General features: G+C 45.4%; 1 protein-coding gene across 1 annotated transcript in view; it reads left to right on the forward strand.

Moving 5' to 3' along the window:
• LRP1 (LDL receptor related protein 1) overlaps window positions 1-14,108 on the forward strand; it is a 466,085-nt gene that overhangs the window by 198,876 nt on the left and 253,101 nt on the right.

Genomic DNA, 14,108 nt, shown 5'->3' on the forward strand with positions numbered 1-14,108 from the left:
AACTTTGAATGGAACAAACAACAAAGGACAACTTTTTTTGTGGAAAAAAAGAGATAATCTTTAGTATATGTTAATTGAATTATTCGTAACCTTGTCCCTTGAGGGAAGGCTTTTTAATCTCCATTGCACAAAGTGGGTACTGCTGGATGGGAGGGTTCGACCGATTTGCTGCAAGTCGTGAGTGAAATGGTGGCTCAGCAGGAATTTTGTTGTTTCTCAGGCAATATTTATAACTAAAATATTCCCTTCCCCCATCTCTCTCCCTTTGCGCTCTTGACTTCCTTCTGCATCTTCATGGATGGCAAGTTGAACAGCTGATGCTGGAACGGGCTACTGTAACAAGTGAAATAAGGGAGGCTAAAATGGTTAAAGACCCCTATCAAATTTGGGCTGTGTTTTTCTGCTTTAAACATTATGAGGAAGGCTAGATTAAAATGTCAGTCAAAATCTACCAGGGAATTTACGGTGTGAGTTCCTTTTTGGTTCTTTATTGTTATCTATTATTTATGTGCTCTATCGACAGTTATAGTTTTATTTTCTACACATTTCTTCCCAAATGAGTTTATTTTAAGGGATAAAACTATTTATTTATACATACATGCCCCACTTTTCGTGCAACCATTAAAAAAAAATCTCTCCTTCCACTACATACTTAAACTACACATAAACCGATTAAAGCAAGAAAGCTCTTTGGGAATTCTTCACCTGGAATTGGGTCTAAGAACACTGGAAGGCTGCTTGGCTACCATCTTTTTATTTTTATTTATTTTCCAGAATGTTTACATCTTGACTTTCTCTAGGGATGGTCACAGCCGCTTAGAAAAATGTTACCAATTAAAACAATCCCCTCATACTATAAAAATAATAAATCAATCTATTCGCAAAATTGCAATGATTATGAATAGGTGTAGTCATGCAGGAGGGAAGGTGGCATGGTATAGCTCCTATCTTATCACATCTGAGAAGCTAAACAAAGCTGGTACTTGGAGGGAGAGATCCAAGGAAGGTTCTGCAAAGGAAGGCAGTAGAAACCACCTCTGCTACTCACTTGCAGTGGCATATTTGCCTAGGAACAGTGGTATCCTCTGTCCCCGGGCACCACTGATCTGGTCACATGGGGGGGGCACAAAATCAGCCCCCCACATGACCAGGAAAATGGCAAGGCAGCAGGAAGTCTTCTGGCACCCTCGGCCCCGCCCATGTCTTCATGTGACCCCACCCCCAAGCTTATAAAAGCAAAGGCCCCAGCATGGAGCCTTCCAGTTGCTCCTGTCCTCCCCAGAACAGGGGAGCAGGCAGCCGGGAGGGGGGGCGGGGCTCAGGGTTGGGGCCCGCCCCAGGCATAGCGCAGGGGGTGCGCATGGAGAATGGATGTCTCTGGGCACCATTTCCCCCCGGTACGCCTCTGCTCGCTTGCCTGGTAGGTTTGTGCCAACTTGACCGCTACATACATATAGTCACACAGAAACAAAAAAATCCAAGCTTGGAGAGAAACCAAAAATAAAAGCCCCAGCTGCCATTTAACCAATCCCTTCAAGCCACTTTATGTGTCTTCCTAAAGGCCAGCAAGGCAGGTTGGTTCCTAATTGCAAGTGGGAGAACATTTGATAAACCTGGGACAGTTGATGAAAATGTCTGCAAATTGGATCAAACTTTTGAAATTGTCTTTCAAATGCCTTTGGTTGATCACTCTCTGCTCATGCTTGAACCTGACTATGACTCCGGACAGTACACAGAACTGGAATTTGAGAAAAGGAGTCTCTGTCCGTCTGTGGTTCAGACATCTGTTTCCTTGGAGTGCTGTGTGGTTTCCGGGCTGTATGGCCGTGTTCTAGCAGTATTCTCTCCTGCATCTGTGGCTGGCATCTTCAGAGGATCTGATCTGAAGATGCCAGCCACAGATGCAGGCAAAACATCAGGAGAGAATTCTGCTAGAAGATGACCATACAGCCCGGAAACCACACAGCACTCCAGTGATTCTGGCCGTGAAAGCCTTCAACAATACATCTGTTTCCTTACTTGTTTTTCAGGGAGAAAATAAATGTGAGTTACTCTTGACGGAATACCCACAGTGAGGCAGCTCGACTGGTTTAGCTATTTAGAATCTTTCCAGTCAGAACTTTCATATTTAAAAAGTCACTTTAATTAAGAAGCAAAACTTTACAAGTCTTAGAAAAAACAATAAAGGAAGTCCAAGTCTCATCTCTAGAGCTTGCAATCCTATGTGCACTTACCTATGAGTAAATCATGTGGACCACAGTGGGACTTACTTTAAAGTAAACATGTGTAGAATTTGACAGTAGATTGAGAACAGACAACATGCAACTGATTTCCATACACAGCATAGACCTAATTGTTAATTTATGAAACCCATGAACACAAGAAGCTGCCTTATACAGCCAGACCCATGGGATCTTCTGAGGTTTATTACTGAGCTACAACTCCTCTCAGATGGAATTCCTGGCCACAGAGTAACCTTTTAAAAAAGGTCTGTGCAAATTCATGGGGGACAAATCAATGACTATTAGCCATGAATGCAAAATTGAACCATCAGGTTCACAGGCAGTAGGCCATGAATACCAGATAGATATACTGTAAGGTATGGCTGATGTTCTTCATCGCTTGTTTGTAGACATCTGGATACTCCTGGCACCAGGATACTAGATTAGATTAGACCAATCTTCAATCTAATCTTGCAGGGTTCCTCTTCTGTCCTTTGGCAACTCTGGCACATTTGGTCTCAGATAAAACACAGACACGTGGACAGGAAAATATAAATCCTGTAATGTCTTCTAGCTGGGAGCATAATGGCATGATAACAAGTGAAAATAAACTACTAGTGACCCTTAACTGGTTTAGCTAGCCAGTGGAGACCTGCATTTTCAGAGTCGTTTGTGGGATTCCCTGAAAGAAGAGGGCAGAAGAGTCAATACTTCAGCTTTTCCCAGTTCTAAATAGAACAAATGATTAACAGCATCACAGCTGTACTTTGTGACAGCATCCTCCTACAAGATAGAAACAATTTGGGTGAGAGCGCTGTTTGATAACTAGGAAGACAAGAGACAGCAGATTCAAAGAATAGGCATTTCAAGGTACGGTAACTCCAGAAGCTCTAGGCCTGCAATTCTCTCGGTTGCTAAGTGGGAGGATGGACTGTGAAATGCGTATCTCTGATAGAGCAGTCAAAGAAAAGTTAGTGCAGTCTAAGCCAATTGATTTCAATAGCCTTAGACCAGGGGTGCCAATTGGCCATGCTGGCAGAGACTGATGGGAATCGTACTCTATGAACATCTGGGGCACCAGAGTTGGACACCCCTGCGTTTGACTAAGGATTGCACTGAAAGTCACTGATCCTCAAGGTGCGGGGCACCCTCCTCCCTTGAGAGGCAAGGGGAAAAATGTGGGAATTTGACATTCTAGGGAGGAATAGGATCCAGAAGGAACCTTGGTACCTTCATCAATTAATATCAAGGAGTGGTGGTTCAATTGGTTTAAATGGTTCTCAGCAGAAAACCCTCATTTGGTTCATCTTGGATTTATGGATGTGATTGAACCTCTCATTGCTTATCATCCAAAGTGATTTAGGAAAAAGGAAAACTGTTTTTAAAGAGATAGGTTTTTTCCCTTGTGATGTCTCAGTAAGGTTTTAAGAGTGGTCAGAGAGATCTTGTTTCATTCCATGTCTAATGCCAGTACTGGAACATTACTCCCAAGCCCAAAATCCTTGCACACAGTTGCAAACAAGGATCCTTCAAGTACACATGATTGGCACTGTCTTGGGTGGGGGACAGAGAAGATAGAACAAATTTTGAGTGAAGGGCCACTGTCAAAAAAACCCCAAGAGCGATTACACTTAGGAGTTTGCCCACTGTTACCAAAAATGTGGCAAGCCAAATAATTGAATCTCTCTTAAATACTTCAGCCTTTTTATCTACTTACTGTTAAGGGTATGGGATCTCAGTATTTTTTCAGCAGTTAATGTGGACGATTTTTTTCCTGAGGAATGAAAATGGCTATTTCCTTTTATTTAGGCCTTGGGCTTTGTGAATTCCTCCCTCTTGCGAAATAGATCGTGTTTTGTATTGTGCCTGTGGGTAGCTGCTAGGAACCTAGATTCCAGTATTTGCTGTTTTATCCTTTACAGCCTACTTTCGCTCTCCTTTGAGTTTCTCCCCTTCCCCCCCCCTCAGCAAGCTGCCTTCATAACTTCATAGAAAATACTAGTTACATTTTGAAATTTAGGATGGATCGAATAACTTCAGTTGCATTGTTGTTGTGTTTGTGATTCATTTCAGTATTGCATTACAGTTGGCCAAATAGTCTCTGCTTCCCAGCCTGGAGGTAATGGATTTAGAAATATATATTTTTAAAAAATCTAAGCCATCTGGGAGGTAGGATGAGTCATTCAGAACAAGCTGTGTGGATTGTGGTTGGGTTCTGTTAAGCTCTATTGCCATAAGGAAGCTCGGCAACTTTCCTGTAGATTTATGTTACAGGGCAGACCAGAAGAGAACCTTAATAAACAATGGATTGGTTTATTCACTGGGAAAAGATCAGGGTTTATTCAGATCCTCTGAAGATGCCAGCCACAGATGCAGGCGAAACGTCAGGAGAGAATGCTGCTAGAACACGGCCACGCAGCCCGGAAACCACACAGCACCCCAGTGATTCTGGCCGTGAAAGCCTTCGACAATACAATGAATTGGTTCCTCTGCCAACTGGTAACCAAGGTATCCTTTAAATATTCTGGCAGGCCTATTGCCCTGACCTGGATAGCTCCAGGCTAGCCTGATCTTGTCCAATCTCAGAAGCTAAGCAGGGTCAGAACTGTTTAGTATTTAGATGGACATCCTCTAAGGAATACCAGCGTTGTGAGGCGGAGACAGGCAATAGCCAACCACCTCTGAACGTCTCTTGCCTTGGAATCCCTATGTGGTCGTGTAATGGATTTACAGCACCCAATCAGAATTCTTCCACTTACGGCTCTCCATCAATTGGGGAGGCTGGCTTCAGTTGTTGTGGCTGAGGCAGCTGTCCTGACTGAGGCAGGTGACTCTGGCTGAGGAAAATCTGGTTCACTGGGAAAAGATCAGGGGTATTAAGATAGCAGGGTTAGCAAATAACACTTAATGGTTGTTTCTTTTGTTATTTTGTTACATTTATTTGGGTTCTGCTTGAGGGAGTAGTTATAAAGTTTCTAAACTGAATCAATGTTTGAGTAAAACATCATAGAATCATAGAGCTGGAAGAGACCACATGGGCCACCAAGTCCAACTCCCTGCCATGCAGGAACACACAATTAAAGCACTCCCTACACATGTTCATCCAGCCTTTGTTTAAAAACCTCCAAAGGAGGAGACTCCACCACACTCCGGGGTATAGAATTCCACTGTTGAACAGCCCTGACAGCCAGAAAGTTCTTCCTAATGTTTAAGTGGAATCTCTTTTCCTGCACATGCCTACTTCGGTTACCCTTTTTTTAAATGTTAACTTTGTGAGGAGAGTAGTCTTCTAACTTTCTCAAGCCATCCACCATCTTGGTCATGTGGATTTAAAAAGGAGAGGGGGGGGGTTCTCATTTACTTGGGAGAGGGGTGTTCTCAGCCATAAGGCAGACATTTCCTCTTTTTTTATCCAGAAGTATGCGAGTCCCCTTCTGAGAAACAAAAATAGGGCCCTCCTGAGGGCAGCCATCTGGAATCAAGGGTGGGCTAGGGAAGTTTATGTGTCCTTGAGGGCAAACAGGTCCATTGCAAAGGGGAGTCACCTCCTGCCATGAGTTGGTGGCCAGTTCACCACAGGTCTCCATAAGTCCGATGTGATTTGACTGCATACAAAAAGGCCTATTATAATGTGTTTTGTATCACTCCTTCCAGTTCCCTGCCTTTGCTGACCCATTCAATCTGTTTCTCTGCACCTGTTCTTGGCGGGTTGATCACCCACAGAAAAGGATTGAGGATCGTGCAGTCCTCCTTCCAGCTTCTGTGCTAGTTTTTCTTTTAAACTGGAAACCTCTCCAAACTCTAGAATATGCCACTGTGAGTTCCTTGGGAGGAGGTTGTGATATAAATCTAACAAACAATGCTTCACAGACATTTTATCTTTCCCCTAACCTACTTCTGTATCTTTTCATTCCATGAAAATTTAATCAACTCCAGCAGTTTCCTTTTTTCCTCTACCAATTTTAGCTCCTAAGAAAATGCTCTCTGTGCTCCAAAGAGTTTTGACTATTCCTTGTTTCCTCATGAAAACTATCTTCATTAACAGGTCATCTCCTGAATGACCACCCCTTTATCTTATCTGCACATTTCACAATTATGGGAACCCTAACATATTTTTTTCATTGCTCTGTTGGGTCTTCTTCCAAGGGTCTGCATGAATCTTGCCCATCCAATAGTGATAGTATTCTTTTTCCACAACCGTCACAACTGCTTTTAAGACAAAAGGAAGCAGCTTTGTTTCTCTCAACATGGCGTTTGTGCCACATAGGCATGTATCTCATGTGGAACAGAAAGAGAAGGAGATATCAAACATATGAGTGGCTATGAAGAAGAAGAGGAGGAGGAGGAATTTGAATTTATATCTCCCTTTCTCTTCTGTAAGGAGACTCAAATCTCCTTGCCCTTCCCCCTCCCCCCCCCCACAACAAACACCTTGTGAGGAGGGTGGGGCTGAGAGAGCTTTAAAGAACTGTGACTAGCCCAAGGTCACCCAGCTGGCATGTGTTGGAGTCCACAGGCTAATCTGGTTCACCAAATAAGCCTCCACAGCTCAAGTGGCAGAGTGGGGAATCAAACCCGGTTCTCCAGATTAGAGAGCACCTGCTCTTAACCACTATGCCACACTGTATGTGTAAAGATGGCAACCTGCAAATCAGCTATACCAATCCATTCTGATCTTTCCTAGTACAAAGGCTCCATGGAATCAGCACAAAAGGAAAAGCATCTTTCACTCATCACAGTCTCTTCTCATTGTTTAGGATTGTAGCTACAGTTGCTGGGAAAATGTTCAAACTCAGTTGAACATGACAGTGTATTGTGTGAACATCTGTTTGCTATAATTGCTAAGTGGAACTTCCATTTTTGGAGGCAGCATGCTTTTGAGTAACAGGGAGAACATCAGTTGATTTCAGCCCTTCCTTTTTTGCTTCCCCAAAGCATCTGGCCTGTGAGAAACTGGGTGCCAGACTAAACGAACATGCTGTGTGATCTAGCAAGATGCTACTTACGTTACATTAGTTTACATGGAAGTGTGTGCATATGTGACTGCTTGGAGATCTCTGTTGATGGTTTTAAGAAGACAGCGTTGATTTATTTAAGCAACAAGTTGCCTCTTTTGGTTTTCCCTTTGCAAAGCTCCTCGAATTGATTCTGTAGACGTAACAGTGAGAGACTCAGATCTATAGCCACCAAGCTGAGGACTGCATTAGAGGTGATGGTGGAAGATTGCTGTCTTTAAATGCAGGTCAGCAGGAGATGCGGTTGCCTGAATGTAAGAGAAAAACATGGTGCTTCATCGCAAGGTGATGGACACACTTCCTCTGGGACTTTGTCCATCTGCCACATTTTCATCCCATCCTTCCTTCAAGTTGATCAGTGATGCATACATAATTCTTCCCTGAAGCTCATGCCTCAAAGTCATGTCTGTCATTTTGAAGTCTTATACCAGGTCTGGCTGGGAGAAAAGTACACAGAACCGGGTGCAGGCTTTTGAGTTCCTCAGCTTGCCCAGTACATATCATTGATGGGTCTGTAGAAGAAGAAGAATTGGATTTATATCCCCCTTTCTCTCCTATAGGAGACTAAAAGGGGCTTATAAACTCCTTACCCTTCCCCCCTCACAACAAATACCCTGTGAGGTAGGTGGGGCTGAGAGAGCTCAGAAGAACTGTCACCCAGCTGGCGTGAATTGAAGTGCACAGGCTAATCTGAATCCCTCCAGATAAGCCTCCACAGCTCAGGTGGCAGAGCAGGGAATCAAACCCGGTACCTCCAGATTAGAGTACATCTGCTCTTAACCACTACGCCACTGATGCGCCTGTAAACAACCGGTCTGCTTGGAGTGGCGGGGAGTGCCAGTGGGAATTAAATTGAAGGGAGATAAGCAGTAGGCGGTAGGGGATTATTCAGTGCTCCTAATTTGCATATTCATTTTTCTCTTTATATTGGATCCTTCCCTCACCCCTGCATTCTGCATGATTAGTGCAAACCTGCATTTAAAGAGCAGTGTTTCCCACCATCATGTCTGGGTTTGCCCTGAACATTTGGATTTGTGTATAATTATAAGCACAGGAAGCGGGACTAGTTTGAAAACTTACCCTGTTTGGTTTTGGAATGATGCTCTCTAATTATCCAGAATAGTGCTTTAACTCGTTCGGTTCCTTTTGGCTTGTTTATTCTTCTTTCTTGCAAGCTCAAGATCTTGTTTCCACCCGTCTGTTTCCAAAAGGCTGCTTCTCGCCTTTCGTTCGTATGGCTGGCAGAAATAGTCTGAATCCTTTCAACTGGGAAAGGGACATGGGAAGGACATACCTCCAGTGCCTTCTCTTTGATGTGGGGGCCTGTCTGTCCACTGAAGTCGTAGGAGAAACCTATCGCTTAGCCGTACTGTGAAAGCTGTAGATGACCCAGGACGAATATAAACATGTCCTTGAGGTGATTGAATATCCTTCTGCATATATTATGGGAAGACACCTGCCATGCCACTCCATCTCATTCTACGTTAAAAGTGGGTATGTGCACATGAGAGCTGGCGTGGCGTAGCGAGGACCGGATTCGATTTCCCACCCCTCCACGTGAAGCCTGCTGGGTGACCTCAGGCCATTCTCAGTTCTCTCAGAACTCACTCAGCCCTTTTGGAGGCAGGCTTTGGCAAACCACCTCCAGTCTCTTGCCTCGAAAATCTTACGGGGTTGAAATAAGTCAGCTGCGACTTGTCGGCACTTTCCACCACCGCCATATATGTACATTTGGAGATCTGCAGGGATGTTAAACAGGCAATGAGGTCTTCGGAGGCATTTCTGTATGGTTTCTACTTAAGGGAACTGTACATGTGGTTTAAACATATCCAGTAAGTGTGAAGCATGTTTTAGTCTGCTATAATCCCTCTGCTACATTTTGGGCAGGGCCCATGGTTGGTTGTGCAGTCTGTACCTCCAGTCTTTACAGTGCACACTCAAGCCTTTACAAGGAAACCCTGCATGAACTGCTGGTTGTGCTCTGCGTTGTCAGAACAGGTGCACAGGAAACTGTCCCAGTGGATATGTCTTTGGACTGTGTGTGAACTATAGGTGTTTTCAGTCTCCCCTTCTGGCTGAAAAAAGAAGGGACAATGGCATGCTTTTAGTGTGCTGCTGTGCTGACACTCCTTTTGACCCTGCTTACAATGCAGATTGTTGCATGGTGATGGGCTGTGGCTCACTGGTAGAGCACCTACAGTTAAGAACATAAGAACATAAGAACAAGCCAGCTGGATCAGACCAAAGTCCATCTAGTCCAGCTCTCTGCTACTCGCAGTGGCCCACCAGGTGCCTTTGGGAGCTCACATGTAGGATGTGAACGCATATTAGCTCCTTCATGCGGCTGTTGCTCCGATCACCCTGGTCTGTTAAGGCATTGCAATCTCAGATCAGGAGGGATCAAGATTGGTGAGCCGCCATCGACTTCTCTCCTCCATAAATCTATTCCAAGCCCCTTTTAAAGCTATCCAGGTTAGTGGCCATCACCACCTCCTGTGGCAGCATATTCCAAACACCAATCACACGTTGCGTGAAGAAGTGTTTCCTTTTATTAGTTCTAATTCTTCCCCCCAGCATTTTCAATGTATGCCCCCTGGTTCTAGTATTGTGAGAAGAGAAAAATTCTCTCCTCTGTCAACATTTTCTACCAATGCATAATTTTTGTAGATCCTTCAATCCTTATCCCCTCTCAGCCTCCTCCTTCTCGTCTCTTCTTGGAGAAGGCCCTTGGTTCAGTCGCTGACATCCCCAGTGGAAGGGATCAGGTGATAGAATTAAAAAAAAAACAAAAAGAAAGAAAAGAAAGAAAGAAAGAAAGAAAGAAAGAAAGAAAGAAAAAGAAGGAAAAAAAAAAGAGAAAGAAAGAAAGAAAGAAAGAGATGATGGGAAAAACTTCTGCTTGAAGACCCTGGAGAGCCAAGCACAATAGGCAGTACTAACCTGGATGGACCAAGGACATGACTCATTAGCCCATGTTACTGCGAATGCACGTACATCCTCTATATATGCGCATACAAAGACCCGATGTATATTCACTTTGTAGTTGAAACCAACCTGTATTCACTTTGTATTTGCAACCATACCTGGATAATGCCTGGATAGTTTCAGCAAGACAATTGTGCCTTCAGATCATTCTCTGAGGCCAGTGTTGAAATGCTACAGATGCACAGATTTTAATCTTGGGTACTGTTTAGTCCCATTCGTGCACTGCTTTTCTCATGTCATCCAGATTGGTTGGGAGAGTCTGAAAGAAAACAGACGCATTATGGGATCTCAAAATGACAGGCCACAATAGCAGGAATTATTGATGATGATATTGGGGGGGGGGGGGATGACAAAGCTCTCAGGTGAAGCAGATGTTTGTAAGTGTGTTCCAGCAGGACCTCTCCTTTGTTGAAGCCAGCAAGGATATGCCCATTTAGAATTTTCCTAGCTCTTCTGTCCTGGACAGAAGAATCAGGAGGGTTTGAGGCAAGTAGTCTACAGTGTTTGATAGGGTAGCGATGTTGGTCTGCAGTAGATGCTCCCAGGATCAGGACTGAAAGTGTATGACTGGCATTGGCATCATGGCTAAGGGGGCTTAAGGCCCAGGTGCAACTTTCCTGTGTCATGTGGGGGGGCACATTTGGCCACTAGACCCACCCTCCCAAGAGGATGGAGCTGGACCATTACGTTCCCTGCTGTCCCCCCCCCCCCCCCGCTGCTACTACCACCAGTTCCTTTACAATTTAGCTTAACTTACCACCAGGCAAGTGAGTGCTGCTGTGGCTGGGAAGAGGCTGGGCATGGGGTCAGGCCAGGGAGGTCACTCCTTTCCTGGCCTTGTCCCTGCCCCCCCCCCCCCCATCTCCCTCCATCTGCCGCTCACCTGGAACTAAGTTAAGCTTAATTTTAAAGCAACACTGGCTTTTTTAGCAGGGGGAGGGGGAGAAAAGGGGCCCAAGTTCCCCTCCCCCTGCTGCCACTGCTGAAAAAAGCCTGTGTTGCTTTCCCCCTTTCCCTCCCCCCCTGTCTCTGCCTTTCTCCGCCTTCTTGCCCTTTCCCCCTTTCCTCTCCATTGTGTCTACCCCCCTGGTGACTGGCTTGAGACCACTCAACACGTTTCCATGGCAGAGTGAGGATTCAAACCTGAGTTTCCCAGACCCTAGTCCGACACCTTAACTACTACACCCTGCTGGCTGTTCACTCTAGTCCTCAGCAAACCAGCCAGCTTAGAGGATGGCACTTCGGCTCAATCTTTGCCCAGGCTGGGAGGATTAAAATACACATTTGCTCAGAGATGGTGGTAGCAGTTGTCCCTTAGCTTTGTAACTTAGAAATATCTGATATTTTTTTTCTTGTTCCCAGGCCAGTCAGTTTTCTTCCAAGTTGACAAGTTGGCCAGTTTGTGTGCCAACACCTGTATACACCTGGCTGGGCGCCACTGACATTGCTGTCAAAGCAGCTGCCCAGAAATACATAACTTCTCCCTGCTGTAAGATTGCACTGACTCATTGTCTTGCATATTTCAGAATTCCTGGCTGACTGCTTTCTATTTTTCCTCCCTCTTTCTTCAAGGAACTGGCATGTGGATGAGCTCACTCGTCATGCGTTTGACAGTCTGCCCTTGAGGCTCACCTTATTTTACTGGTGCTTCTTCTGTGTGCAGCTGTACCTACCAGCCTAAGCCACAGGAAGCACCTGTCCCGTCATCCCACTCTCACCCCCTTTGCATTGCTTGACCTTTATACGGTGAAATGTCAAGAGGACAATGCATTTGGTGAGATTGTTCGATGGGTGCTCCGTGTTCCTTGAGACGGCTGAACGATGGTCTCTGGTCTTAACAAAAAGAAACATTAAACAGCTGGGTGTGAAACCAATTCCTTAGAAGAGGGTTTCCAGGAGTGGCAAGATATTGATGGTCTTCTCTATTGATAAATGGGTGCTGTTTTGGTGTGTTTGTAATAGCTCTATTCAGGGGATAATTTCCAGGGGAAAATATGTCATCAGTCGTGATGAGATTGGTAGCTTTTGGCAGTGTGATATAAGTATCTAAATGAAAATGAGTATCTAAATGAGTTTGTAAGCCACAGCAGAGTCACTCCTGCTGTGGACAGGAAGATTGGAACAAATCAACTTTTCCCTTCTCCTCCTCCTCCTCCTCCTCCTCCTCCTCCTCCTCCTCCTCCTCCTCCTCCTCCTCCTCCTCCTCCTCCTCCTCCTCCTCCTCCTCCTCCTGCTGCTGCTGCTGCTGCTGTCGTCAAATCTGGCAGTTTAGCATCTGAACCACTGCCTGACTTGGGCTGTCCCTTCCTCTAGCTCAGTGATGGCGAACCTTTTCAAGACCGAGTGCCCAAATTGCAACCCAAAACCCACTTATTTATCACAAAGTGCCAACACGGTAATTTAACCTGAATACTGAGGTTTAAGTTAAGAAAAACAGTTGGCTCCGAGGCGTGCCTTACTCGGGAGTAAGCTTGGTGGTAGTTGGTGGCTTTGTTTTGAAGCAACCATGCAACTCTTCCAATGGGTGAATCACGACCCTAGGAGGGTTTACTCAGAAGCAATCCCCATTGCCAGCAGCCGAGCTTAACTCCCAGGTAAAGGATCTCGCATGAAAATCCTCAGTGGGATTTAACAGAGCTTAACAGGGTTACCTACACTGCTTCCCCAAAACTAGGGTCTTGTGGGTTTAATACTGTCGAACTCCAGCAGCCCAGGCCAGCCTAGATGTGGTGCCTGCTCTGTTTCATACAAGCGTGCCCACAGAGAGGAAGCTCTGAGTGCCCCCCCTCTGGCACCACGTGCCATGGGTTATCACACCCACTACTCCTGGAAGGCTTTTTTGGCAGGAGACCCATTGTTCTACAATTTGCATTCTATTAAGGATATGCTGAGGGAAAAGTTGGTGTTTGAATCAGTGTTCCTGGATGCCAATGGTCTTCTGCCTGGATTTGTCCCTGCTGGAGCCATTTTTGAACTAAACCTTTGCTAAACACATATAGTTATTATACTCATAACTGTCTGTAAGTATCCTGGGAGTGTCTGCCCTCTAATCCATCTGGGAAATCTGCCCTCCACCGGGAGCTTGCATATGCTGATTCCTCTCTTTCCTGTTTCCTTTCACTGTTTCTCAGCTGCTCTCAACATTCCATGATCCTGCAATCTTATTTAGTACTCATCAGGCCAGTTGGGGGGCTTGTGTGTGTGTGGGGGGGGGGGGGGGGGGGGTTGATTTACAAAGTCCTATTGCTCTGCATAGTTGGGTAATTTTCCAAGTACATGCACTTCCCCACCTTTTCTGTGGGTGACCTGATTTTGCAGGTTTGTGTTTTAATAATGGGGATAGCTACTCTCGGTACTGACAGGTTAAAGGCCCATGAGGAATCCTGTGGAAGAGGAATGTGGACTCTCCATCTCCCCCCTTCAGGATATTCCAAAGTTAAATTAGTAATCCTAAAGCTGGTGGGTAAAAAAACAACACTATTTTGGTTAAATTTACAAACTTGTATTTTTCTGCATGCCTGAAGAACATGTTTTTGTCCTTATTTTGCTGGTTTTGTTTGCCCAGAGGCCGCTCACTTTATGAGTCGACAGTAGAGAAGAGATTTTCCTGTGGTCCCCTAAATTGTCTTTGGCCCTTTCTGCACTGCGGAAAGGGCGCTTCCCCACCGGCAGGAATTCTGCCGGTGGAGGGGTGGGGCCGCTCAAGATGAGGAGCAGGTTAAGCGGCGTCTTGGCGACTGGCGCAAGAGAGTTGACTCCGCCGCGGGCCGCTTCTTCCGATCCCTCTCACTTTCACCTCGTCGCCTCCATTAAGCCCTGCTGACCTCCCAGACCACATGACGAGGGAGGGTCTTAGAGAGCCAACAGGTGCAGCGGGCGATAATTG

This window comes from Sphaerodactylus townsendi, linkage group LG03 (assembly GCF_021028975.2).
Source record: "Sphaerodactylus townsendi isolate TG3544 linkage group LG03, MPM_Stown_v2.3, whole genome shotgun sequence".
NCBI classification, from domain to species: domain Eukaryota; kingdom Metazoa; phylum Chordata; class Lepidosauria; order Squamata; family Sphaerodactylidae; genus Sphaerodactylus; species Sphaerodactylus townsendi.